Source organism: Malaclemys terrapin, chromosome 1 (genome assembly GCF_027887155.1).
Source record: "Malaclemys terrapin pileata isolate rMalTer1 chromosome 1, rMalTer1.hap1, whole genome shotgun sequence".
NCBI classification, from domain to species: Eukaryota; Metazoa; Chordata; order Testudines; family Emydidae; genus Malaclemys; species Malaclemys terrapin.
Window position 1 is genome coordinate 305405377 of NC_071505.1, and position 13460 is coordinate 305418836.

At 41.1% G+C, this 13460-nt stretch overlaps 1 protein-coding gene across 1 annotated transcript in view; it reads right to left on the bottom strand.

The window, feature by feature from the left end:
• Positions 1 to 1657, bottom strand: part of RXFP2 (relaxin family peptide receptor 2) — a 59443-nt gene extending 57786 nt beyond the window's left edge. Inside the window, 1 exon segment of the mRNA XM_054034345.1 lies at positions 1586 to 1657. The gene's annotated coding sequence lies outside the window, so the exon portion shown is untranslated.
• Positions 1658 to 13460: the final 11803 nt, after the last annotated feature.

Here is a 13460-nt window from a genome sequence, read left to right on the forward strand (position 1 = left end):
ACACTTCTTTTACATTCTGTGCTACCAGTTATCTAGTTTTGTTTTTGTAATACGTTTTCTGAAGGTATTATTCCTTTAGACATATTTTTCTAAGTACCTGATTTCCATATTTTTAAAGGCATTTGGTTTTGTTCAGTTTCAAGCTTTTTTCTCATGTAATTTGAAATACAGTATTCAATCTTTTGTCATGTTCTTCTAGCATGACCCTATCTGAGCCATTAGTGATTCTCTTTGAAAAGTCATGGAAGATGGGAGAGATTCCAGAGGACTGGAAAGGTGCAAATATAGTGCCCATCTATAAAAAGGGAAATAAGGACAACCCAGGGAATTAAAGACCAGTCAGCCTAGCTTCTGTACCTGGAAAGGTGATGGAGCAAATAATTAAGCAATCAATTTGCAAACATCTAGAAGATAAATAACAGTCAGTATGATTTGTCAAGAACAAATTATGTCAAACGAACCTAGTAGCTTTCTTTGACAGGGTCACAAGCCTTATGGATAGGGAGAAAGTGGTAGATGTGGCATATCTTGACTTTAGTAAGGCTTTTGATACTACCTCGTATGACCTTCTCACAAACAAAGTAGGGAAATACAACCTAGATGGAGCTACTATAAGGTGAGTGCATAACTGATTGGAAAGCCGCTCCCAGAGATTAGTTATTAGTGGTTCACAGTCAAGCTGGAAGGGCATATCGAATGCAGTCCTGCAGGGATCAGTTCTGAGTCTGGTTCTGTTCAATATTTTCAGCAATGATTTAGATAATGGCATAGAGTACACTTATTAAGTTTGTGGACAATACCAAGCTGAGAGGGGTTGCAAGTGCTTTGGAGAATAAGGTTAACATTCAAAATGATCTGGACAAACTGGAAAAATTATCTGAAGTAAGTAGGATGAAATTCAATAACGAAAATGCAGGAAGGAACAATCAGCTGCACATATACAAAATTGGAAATGACTGCTTAGGAAGGAGTGCTGCAGAAAGGGATCTGGGAGTCATAGTGCATCACGAGCTAAATATGAGTCAACAGTGTAACACTTGCAAAAAAAGCAAACATCATTCTGGGATGTATTAGCAGAAGTGTTGTAAGCAAGACACGAGAAGTAATTCTGCCACTCTACTCCAGGCTGATTAGGCCTTAACTGGAGTATTGTGTCCCGTTCTGGGCACCACGTTTCAGGAAAGTTGTGGACAAATTGGAGAAAGTCCAGAGAAGAGCAACACAAATTATTAAAGATCTAGAAAACATGACCTATGAGGAAAGATTGAAAAAAATTCAGTTTGTTTAGCCTGAAGAAAAGAAGACTGAGAGGGGACATAACAGTTATTAAATACATGAAAGGTTGTTACAAGGAGGAGGGAGATGAACTCTCAATCTTTTCAGTCCTACAATTCTATAATTATACTTTCACTTACTCATCATTAAACCCACATTAAAAATACAGACCATTCTTATATCCTACCTGACTTTTGACAGTCCCCATGGTAAGAAGACCCCTATGCGCCATTCCTGACATTAAGAGGCACAAAACTACAGAACTTCTAATGTCTTATTATTGCACCATTGTCATAGAACCTCTACTCACTGCTTGGCAGAACCTCCTCCTGGTTGCTCTGAGGATTAGCTCTTTCAGCCTGACACTCTCTTCTTATAGTCCCTCAAGCTGCTCCTGCCTGGGAGCCAAAGACCCTGGTAACTCTGGCAGCTGCTGAGTAAAACTGATAAGAATGTTGATTTTATTCAGCGGCTGTGAGGGTCCCAGGGAGTAGAAACCATACTTGTTGGTGTCTCCTAAACAATTACCCCTCCTCCCCCAGGATTTCTGGTTCATAGGAATTTTAAAAAGATGGATTTGTTCTGATTCAAAATGAAACCAAATACGGAAAAAGTGAAATTTCCCATAAACCAATAACCTCCTGTTTCAGTGAGCTTTATTCTCTATACTTAGAATGGAAGATATGAAAAGTACAGCCGTAAAGGAACAACTTGGAGGTGATAAATGTCCAATGTTATCCACTGCCAGTGTTTCCCTCTCTGACGGATAAAATCCCAAGCTGACTTGTCAAATGGCAATTTCATCTGGTTATGGTCAATGCTCAAGATACAGAAAGCAGTCCTAATAAATCCAAGAACTAAAGGTTGACTTGCAATCCCTAACTTTAGCCAGACCTCTTCTTTCCAAAGCACTGTTTATTTAAATAAACCTCATGCTACTCACTAGGCACTATGGGAGTTAGCCAAACTTGACTTCCATAACGAACAGTAAACAGCATTCCACCTGTATGAGAGACTGGAAGAAAATATCCCTTTCTGAAATCTTCATTAACAGTATAGAACTAAATCTCCATAACTGAAATACAGAATTGAGAATATATCAGAGATATTTAAAAAACACAACAAAACATACTGTTCAGACAAAATTTAATGAGACTGTGCTCATCAAATGTTTGTCTAAGCATTTTTTACAAAGCGCCTCTGAAATCCACAAGGTGGCACCTCTTAACATATGCATTAATAAATATTGTAAAAGGTAGCAGAAGAAGAAAGCAGTTGGTTCATAAATTAGAAATATTTTAAAAATCCAGAATTCAAATCACATTTTTTTCTAACTAATTATAGTAATCTACCTCTACTGGCATGATTTTTTCTTAGCTAGTTAGAAATTTCACTCCAAGTTGATGTAGTTACTCTGCACACTGCGTATATCCTTTCCAGGTCTATATCTTCCAGGATTCTAGTCTGCAATTGAGATTAAGTAGTGTGGAATAGTAGAAAGAGCACTAGACTGGGACTCAGGAGACCTGTATTTCTATTCCCAGCTCTGCCCAAGGCCTCCTAGTGGCCTTGGACAAGTCATGCCCCTACCTGTGCCTCACTTTATCCAGGTGTAAAATGGGGATAATGCTATGGATTTCCTTTGAAAAGTTCTTTGATATCTACTGATGAATAGCACTATATAAGAGCTAGGTATTATTATTTATTAGAACACATGCACACAACAAGCCCAATTTAAACTTGCACACTCTAGTCTTTATGGAACGTGAAGTCTCTCAGGTATTTGCACTAGAAAATTCAATTATATAAAAGAATTATGCTTGTCCTATTAGGGAACAGAAACAATCCCATGTGACTTTTGTGATCAATCACAACTACAATGTAGCTTGAATTTCAAATATCAAATATAGATACTTGCAAAAAACTGTTTGTGACAATCCAGGAAGGAAAAATTCTTGCAGAAATGTGAATGAATACCTTCCAGGGAATTATGACTTCCTCATAGACAGTCTGTGAGCAGAGGGAAGCTAAATGTTCACATTTTCATGTTATTCATTCAGCTCTTCTCAGCACGTCAGCATTTTCTTCACCTCCAGCTACAAACATTTACAAGCTAATACATAGCAGAAGAGGCAGAACAGGCTGGCAACACCATTCTGAAACACAATACCTCCCCTGCTCTCCCTCAGGCAGTGTGGCTCTACACCATCTACAGCTCAGGGCCACAATTAGGGCCGGCTCCAGCACCAGCTTGGCAAGCTGGTGCTTGGGGCGGCCACTCCGGAGAGGGGCGGCAGGTCCAGCTATTCAGCGGCAATTCGGCGGATGGTCCTTCACTCCTGCTCGGAGCGAAGGACCTTACACCGAATTGCCGCCGCAGATCATGGCTTTTTTTTTTTTTTTTTGGCTGCTTGGGGCGGCCAAAACCCTGGAGCCGGCCCTGGGCACAATTGAACCTTTTGGGGAATACTCATTGGTTAGGCCCTGATTCAGCAGGGTATTTAAGCACGAGTAGTTTCACTGAAGTCAATGAGACTAGTCACATGCTTAAAATTAATGCTGAATCAGGGCGTTGATGCTGGGATGGCATCCCATTTCCAGAAAATGACACTTCTGAGGAGATCAGTTTGTGCTGGTCAGAGTGCTCTCAATAAAGCAAGTACCTGGAGGAATCAATATTTGCCCATAACCTCATCAAAACATCCAACACTAGTATATCTTGCTGTATAAACAATGGTACACTGAAGAAAGTTTTTCTCATATTCATATTTGTTGTGTAATAGAGCACTAACAGTGTGCAGGTAGAAATCTAGTTATGAAATGCAATTGTGTGGAAATTATGCATTAGTATAACAAGCAACTGTGAAATGTTACAGATATGGACATTTTCTCAGTTTGCCAAGCTGCTTTCATAATACATTGTAGCATAATACATGCTACAGACTGACTAGTCTATTTTGTTTTTAAATTATGTTTTTTTCCTCCTGCTTTGTGTCTTAATATCTTCAACAAATTTCATTACTTGGGTAATACATGCTGATTCTGTTTTTTTCTGAGATGGTTCATACAGTGAATCAACTCATCTACACAGGGGTGCTGGAACAATTTGTATACTGAGGGTGCTGAGAGCCATTGAACCAAACTCTAAACTCTGTATATAATGGAAACTACTTCAAGCCCGCGGGTGCGGCAGCCCCCCAGCACCTCTAGTTCCAGGTTTATTTTGCAGTGAAGAGCCACTACCCTTTCCAGAAATCTTATAGCTTAGTCCACGAGGCCATAGTAATAGGCTATGAACTAGAGACATGTTAAGAACCTTAAAAGTTTAGTCTTAGTTTGTTGGTGTGCTTGATATTCTATTTGTTGAATACCTACTGCTGTGCTATTTTTAAAAAATTCTTTGATGTATTCCCAAAGCAAGATTTTTGGTGTTAATAGAGCCCTGCCTTTTATCCACCACTTCCCATTATAAAAGCCAGTTTTCGATTGCTTATAACTTTACCAGACTTTAATGACTCAGGCTGAAATTTTTCATGCCATGTGTCTACCTCGGGCTGAACTGCTTTGGACAATTTCAGCCAAAACAGTTCTGTGGTTTCCAAGAATGAGGTTTGGGAAAAATACGTTGTTTTTCAATGTTAAAAAAATTCTGGTGATCTTTTCTTTCGAAAGCTCTAGCACTTGTGCAACCTTAATTCGGCCCCCTTCTGCATATGCATTCTGATACAGTGTTTAATTACATGATCACATACGATTTTTTCCACAAAACCTCTGCCTCCTTCAGTGCCCAGGGTGGAGCTAGGGTGACCAGATGACAGGAAGAAAATATCGGGACACTGGGCGGGGGGGGGGGGGGGGGAGTGGCGGAGGGGTGTCCGCCAGCGGAGGGAAAAAAAATGCCGGCAGAGCAAAATATCGGGACAAATTGCATCCCGACCACTGATCGGTCAGGACACAGGACAAAGACCGAAAAGATTGAATACTGTATTTCAGATTACATGAGAAAATAGCTTGAAACTGAACTCTAGATGGAGCTGCTCTGGGGATGAATCAGGGTTGTATAGTGAACAAAAGGGTTGTCTGTTGAACTTCTGCCTCATTTTTGCAGAATTTGGAAGTTGTGTTGTGAATGAGGCAGGGGATTGCAGGAAGAGAAAGGATGGTCTCATGATTAAGGCGGTTGAATGCTGCCCCAGAGAACTGTCTCTATCCCTGTCTTTGCCACAGAGTTCCTATGTGATGCTAAGCAAATCACGTAAACCAAACTTTTCACAAGTGGTCACTAATTGTGTATTCCTCATGTTCTGGGTACCTGACCTGAGACTCTGGGATCTAATTTAGAGAAGCACTGAGCGTTCACAGCTGCAAATGATGTCACTAGAAGCTGGGCTTTGGACATATAAAGTCCTATATAATGCTAAATACTCTGAAAAATCAGGTACTAAGTGTCTCAGATTGGGCACCCAAAATTAGTGGATACTTTTAAACTTAATCTCTCCATGCCTTAGTTTGCCATCTGTAAAATGGGAATAATACTACCTCCTTACCTCACAGAGTTTTTGAGAGTTTAAATTCATTGATGTTTCTGAAGCACTCTGATATGATAGTGATGAGTACCATAGAAAAGCCAGTGAAGAAATTAATAAATCTGTCTTCAGGGTTTGAATAGCATACAGTAAATAGGGAATAGACTTTGCATTAAACAAGGATAAAACAAAATTTTGAATAGCTGCTCATTCAGTGAGCACCATCTATCCTGTGCACTGAATGAGGCAGGGGTCCTGTGGAAGAAGTGGTATGTGGTCATGTAATTAAAGACTGTATCATAACACATACATCCAAGAGGGCAACGTTAAGGTTGCACAAGCAATCTTCATTCTTGCATTTCATAACTTTTGAGTGTTTGACTTTGCAACCTTAATGTTCTTTTAACATACATTTTGTGTAATATAAAACGGTGTGTTTTGCAATAGAGTTAGCTTAACTTGATTAAAAATAGCCCTTCATGTCCATGTAGACACAGTTTAATACCTTTAAAGCCTCTGAGCTGGTGGCGTACCATCACGCCATGCAACACAACCAACTTGAATGATCTCAGTTGGTTCCTCCCCTCCCTACCCCTCCACTATGTGACTTTGGAGCAAAATTGCAGAGGAGAAAGCAGAGACTCCAGGTAGTAGGAGCAAATGGATCCAAAGCATCTGAGACTGCAGTTTGGGCCATCCCTCCTCCCAGCACCCCGCTGGACCCAGAACTGTGCAGGAAAGACCCCACTACCACCACCACACTGGGAGCATTAGCACCTGGTGATGCCTCCCCTTGAGTAGCCAGCCAAAGATTCCAGTTGGTAGCATCAGAAGCAGCCAAAGCAGGGACCTCTGGACATTCAGAACATTTTTCCAGTTCTGTCTGGGTTTTCTCTGTGCTGTGCTGATTGGCTATTTTCTCCAACCCACCTCCTCCCTCCTTCACACCTGCCCCTCTTATCCGCCTCTTCTTCCTGCCCTGACCCTTTCACCCTCCTTCCCTCATCTCTGCACTCAGCCGATCCCTCCTAAGTAACTCCTCCGGGGCCACAGAAAGCAGTACTAACACAACATTTGCTGCCAGCATATTGCTCACTCCGCTTGTGTGTTCTACCTCTTTTCCCATCCTCTGTCTGTCTTGTCTCTTTATATTGTAAGCACTTTGTCTACTACTCTATGTCTGTACAGTGCCTAGCCCAATGGGGCCCCATTCTGGGTTGGCCCTAATGGTTATGGTTCCACTATCATAATAAATATGATTAATAAGGTGTTAACTGGTGTCTACACTGGTATTAAGGGTTGTTTTCAATCTAGTTCTTTTAAGTCAGTTGAAAAAACTCCACACCTTTTTGCCTTTATAGAAAAGCCCAGTTGTCAGTAGAACATCATCGCTCTAAGCAGGGCTCTAACCCTTGCTAACAGGGTGGATCACAACACAAGGAGCTACTTTTGGCTCACTCCCAAGTCACACAAACAGCAGCTGGTTCAAGTAGTGCTAACCAGTTATGCTAAATAATCTGTTCCACCTTGCATTTAGGTGTGATCCTCGGAGTACCTTTCCCAGACCTGAAGAGGAGCTCTGTGTGGCTCGAAAGCTTGTCTCTCTCACCAACAGAAGTTGGTCCAATAAAAGATATTCCCTCACCCACCTCGTCTCTCACTTTGTGTTTGTGAATGTTACCTTTGCAACCGTAAAAGCTTTAATCGGACATATGCTCTACCAAGAACATACATTGCACTGGTGTGTTCAGTCTATTTTCAGTGATCCCACACTGGAGTTTTTCATATTTCCCTGGATAGATTATTCCACTTCCTAAACATACATCTCTCCAAAGGGAACTTGGAGAGATCCAGGCCATGACACCATTTCTCCCTCTCTTGCCAGCAGAGCCAGTCAGGTGCACTCTATATTGCTATTTCAATGGGATTTAAGCATATGCAAAAGTGCTATGCTGAATAAGGACCTTAGTACATACTGGTGTAACTTAGCTAATGTGTTCCCACATACATACCACCACATGTGACACTTAATGGTTAATTTCGACAGAATGTTGGAACAAACTCAAACATTTGTATAATTAATTCTAGGATAAGAAATAGTCAAAGGATTATTTAGGAATTAACAGTAGAACCAGATGTTTAGATTAAACAAAATATAACTGTCTACAAATACATCATGTTAGGTATTTCAAAAACACAATATTATTTTTAAAACAGTCAAGGCTGCTAAGTAACAGCCATGTATAATTTGCAAAACCCAGGTGCTATCAAAGCAAGGAAGTGAAAAGTTAAGGAAATTATATTTTTCACTCTCTGCATAATAGCCAAAATCACTTTATTTTTAACAAGTACAAAGAAGCACACATATAACACATTAATCTTAACTCTAGCCTAAGAATTGTGGGGATTTTAATTAAATAATTTGCATCAACTTTATTATGATATCTAAATATTTTATGGGATAAAGTTATGAGGGAAATATTATCCATATTCATCAACTGACTATGCATTTTCGCAAAAGTAATTACAACTGCAGCTTTTGAGAAAAATGTTGTATATTCAGTTTAATAGACAAGTGTATTGTTAATTTATGCTGAGGTTATGCATGTGAAATGTGGATTTTCATTTAAAGCTGAGTAGTACTACTTGTTCTTGCCTTCAAGGGCCTTCAGAACTTTATCCCTTCCTAATTAGCCACTCTTCTTTCTTCTCATATCTTCCCTTCTCATACCCTCTGATCCATCAACACCCAGTGCCAGACTCAACAGCCTACTTTTCTGCCTCTTCCTCTCAAATCCTTTCTCAGGAGCCACTTCTACCTTGATACAAGAAATCAGCCAAGTAATGATGGATTAATTCAGCAGAGGTCAGAATAGCTGACAAATAATGACAAAATTCAGATGACTGAATAAATCAAGTTGTGCATATAGCTTGCCTAAGTAACGATGTGATCTTGTTGTTGCCTTTCTCCTTCTGTATCCTCTTCCTTCTCCCACTTACAATCGCTTGTTGCATCTTGTTTCAAATTAGATTGTAAGGTTTTTGGAGCAGGGATTGAGTTCTCCTTGTGTTGGTCTACCAACTAGCATAATAGGGCTCTGAACCTGATTGGGATTTTTGGATGCTACCACAATACCCATAAGAAATAATAAATATAATTTATCACCTTGTGTACTGAAAGAATTCATATGTGGGTAGTGAATGAATGAAAATAACACAGCTGATGCATAAAAGCTTTTTTCTTTTAAATCATTGCAGCATGCCTTATTTCTGATGTCCTCAGAGCAGTAAGAAAACTGGTTCTCATTTTTCTCTCTATTAAGGGGTTAACTAATTGATGCAGTGTGACTGCAATTTAGCTAAAATTGGGAGGAGAAATCAGCGTTTCCCACCTGAAAGAAAACTTCAGTTTAGTTTAGCTGTTTCTCCTTTTCTTTCTTAGCTCATAAAAAGGAGACATTCTTACATGAGTGAGGAGCAAAAAAATAGTTCACTCTTCAGTTTTATCCACAAGCTAGAATAAATTATCCACTTTATAACAATTGGTCATTAGGCAGAAATGGACTGACTGGAACCTAATTTTAAAAGTCACAGGTGCAGCAATAATCAGTCAGCAAGAATTGAGGCAATATCAGAATTCTGTTGTGTTGAATCATTTCAGGAGAAGTTTGGGATTTTCTTTACATAGAAACTATAAAGAATTATAATAGTAAAGACAAAACTCTTTAGTGAAAATATCAGAAGTTGAAGTCAGAGTATGGATATAGTCTGACATTTTGGAGATGGAATTTAAGGGAGAATAGTAAGGAATGGGGAACATTCCTTCTCCCTACTCCCCTGCAGGTTTAAGAACAGTGCTACTTCTCTCCTTTCTCAGGGATTCCTTAACAATCACCCTCCCCAAAAAGATGAAAAAAATGAGCATTGTGATGAGAAGAATATAGCAGAACAAAGTGTCCAAGTGCGGGAATAGCAGGAGATTAGAGAGGAAATGTGACTAAGGGTGAAGCCATGCAGGATCCTGAATGTTAAGATGAGGAATCTGTATGTGATATGGAAGAAAACAGGGAGCCAGAGAAGGATCTTGCAAAGTGGAGGGTAACACACTTGGAGTATTGGGGGAGGAAAGTATGGTCACTTACCCTACAATAAATGTAGTTCTTAAAAATGCATTGTCTACACAGATTCCACTCTTGGTGCTCATGTGCATGAGATCAGAGTCTTTTGAATAGCAGCACCTGTTGGGGCCATCTCTGCATCCTCAAAAACCTTGCAATCATTGTAGTTGAGGGGGCAGGGCTGCCTCAGGTACCACTCAGTTCCTTCACCTATAACAATCCCTAGAGTCAGAACTCAGATTAGTGGAGATAGAGGGCTGGTCATAGAATCTGTGTGGACCACACATCTCAAAGAATCCTAGTTAGTAACCATTTTGTCTTCAAGTGATGGTCCACACAAATTCCACACTTGGTAACTAGAAAGCAGTATTCTGAGCTTGGGGGTGGGTAAGAGGAGTCCTGCTGAAATACTGACTGGAGGACTGCTCTACCAAAGATTGCATCTGATCCAGAAGCTTGTGGCAAGGCATAGTGAGTAGTGAATGTGTGGACTGAACTCTACATTGCTGCCCTACAAATGTTTGTCAAGGGGATATTGTTCAAAGTGGTGACCATCTTACACTTGAGGCAAATGGGATCTGACATGTCCAGGTGGATCCTTCTTTGTGATGATGTAATAGTAGCAGGTAAATATGCAGCCTGAAATCTATGTGGAGAGTCTCTGTGAGGATATTGGCTGCCCTCTCGTTCATTCTGCAAATACCACAAGCAATCTCAGTGAGGTCCTAATCGATTTGGTTCTGTCCATATAAAAGAACACCACTCTACCCATGTCTAGCATATGGATTTTTCTTCAGCCAGTGTCAAATTAGTTTTATGAAAGAAGACCAGCAAGTGATCTGATTAGTTAATGTGAAATTCCAAAATAAACTTAGACAAGAAATTAGCATGAGGTCTCACAGTGGCCTTGTTATTGTGAGAGCCAGTATAAGGGGTACCTCCCACAAGGGCCTGAATTTCACCTATTCTCCTGGCCGATGTAATGGCCAACAGGAAGGCTGTCTTCATCAAAAGGTCCCATCAATCCTGTCAGAGCTAAATTGAGATCTCACGGAGGACTGGCAGAAAGGCCTGGGTCAATCCTTTAAGGAATCTCATCCCTGCAGTGAGGGAGAATATTTTATGGGCCTGTATTGGGGGTTGGTAAGCCAAGCTGGTGGACAAATGCAACTTAATTAAGCTGGGAGATAGTCTTGACCATGTCAATGAGATCAAGTAGTCCAGTATATTGAGGATCAAACCTAGCATGGCCCTCAATCACTACTGCTCCACCCAAATGGAGAACCGCTTCCATTTAGCTCAGTAGAATTGTCTCATGAATGGTTTCCTATTCTGAAGCAGGATATCAAGACCTGCATTTGAGCAGCTCCTCTCAGCTGATGTCAACCAGCCAGCATCTGGGCTGCCAGATGCAGGGACTCTGAGCACAGATGTAGGACCTGGCTGTTGTTCAAAGACAGTAGAGCAGATAGACGTGGTAAGGTAATTGGTTTCTGGATTGATAGTCTCCTGAGGTCAGAGTACCAGAACTGTCTGGCCCCAGTTTCAGGCTGATGATGGTCTCTGAAGCTTGTTTGAGCTTCCACAGGACCATGAGAATCATGGGTATCAGCAGAAAAGCATTCATGAAGTCCGGAGCACAAAGGATGTGGAAAACATCGGTGAGGGATCTTGGGATCTCTCTTCCCTTGGAACAGAGTTTTTGGCATTTGTTGTGGCATGTTGCAAATAAGTCTGTCTTGATGTCCCCATCTGTGGATGACAGTTTGGAAGACTGAGGGTTTCAGGGAACAATATGACTCTTGAAGGATTTTCTGCTCGTGTTTTGAAGGCTCAGGAGATGGAGAGCTACCGGATCACCTGGTGCCAAATGCTCTGAGATTAGATTCATGGCTTCTTGGCATAGGGAGGATGATCGGGCCCCTCCTTGCTGTTGCTGTAGTGGATCATAGTAAGACTGCAAGCTGGACATATACTTCAATGCTCTAACACAGTGATGAGAAGGGATGTCTTGAGAGTAGGCCACTTCTGGTAAATCTGGAGTTGGTACAGGTGTATTCACCACCTCTGGGTGGAGTTGTCCATGATCAGGCTCTTCAAAGGAAGGGATGCAGAGAATGAAACTCCTGTGCATATCTGGTCCAGTTGTGTCCACTGGTCTACTAATGACAGGATCTCCTGGGAAGGGGGATCCACTTGTCCATGCTGTCTCCGTTAGGCTGATATACTTCTCTCAACCACCCTTGGATAGGGTAAAGATTACATCTGGCATGCTGCATGATGTACAGGCATGCTGATGTGACCAAGATACTTCAGGTAGGTTTTCACTTGTGTTATTGGTTGCACATGAAGTTGCTGCATGAGGTCTGACTTGGTTTGAAACCTGCACTGTGGCATCTGGGAATCTAATACTGCTCCTACAAATTCTATGCTTTGTGATGGGGTCAGTGCTGATTTGTCCCTGTTAACCTTGAGGCCTAGTGTGGCGAAGAGATCTAAGGTCTTATGCATAGAGGCTCTGACCTATGGAATAGAAGAGCTCCTTAACAGTCAGACACGCAGGGACAGGTACACCAGACTCCTTATCTCCTTAAAAGTGCTGCCGTCACAGTGAGGATCTTGGTGAAGACACTTGGGACTGTGGGCAGATAGAAGTGTAGGACCCTGTACTGATAATGCTGCTGTTCCTACCATGAACTGTGTGCTGAGTATCAAAATATGAAAGGAAGAATCCTGTAGGTCAAGAGCCAGGAAAAAGTCCATAGGATCTAGTTTGAGGATGATGGAGGCTAGGGCGACCATCCTGAACTTGAAAGGTTGAATAAAGGCAATGAGATGTCAAAGATCAAGGATGGGTCTCCACCCACCTTTCTTCTTTGGGATCAAGAAGTAGTGGGAGTAGAAGCTTTTCTCTTTGAATTCTAGGGGAACCTCCTCTAGCATGCCCAGTTGTAATAGGCAGCTGACCTATTGTTGTAGAAGAATCTTATGAGAAAGGTGCTTGAAGAAGTATGGGGAGGGAGTTGGAACAGTCTGAAACTGGATGAGATACCAGTGACCCTAAGAGTCCTAATACCCTCTGGCATAGTATATCCTATCTCTCCTCAGACCCAACCAGCTCACTACACCCAACACTCTGATGTCAGATATTTATCCAAAAGGTACGGTGTAAGGTACAGTATCTTTGGTTGTAAAGAACAAAGAGAAATGCCCCTTTTGTTGATATTGGCTTTGAAAGACAGATACATTTGGGAACGTCGGATATTAAAGCGATAGTAAATTCACAACCATTTGACCAAAACAATGTAAGAGAAAAGCAATATATTATTATTTTAGAAAATTCTCTTTCCTCACCTTTGTCAAGTGCTTTGAGATCGTAGATTAAAAGTGTTATACAAGAGCTCAATCCTGTAAAGTGCTGAACGCTCTGCTCCTGATCCAACAAAGCACTTAAGCAGGAGTAGGCCCAGTAGGGACTAAGTAGATGCTTAAAGTTAAGCAGATGTTTAAATGCTTTGTTGGATCAAAGCAGAGCACTTAG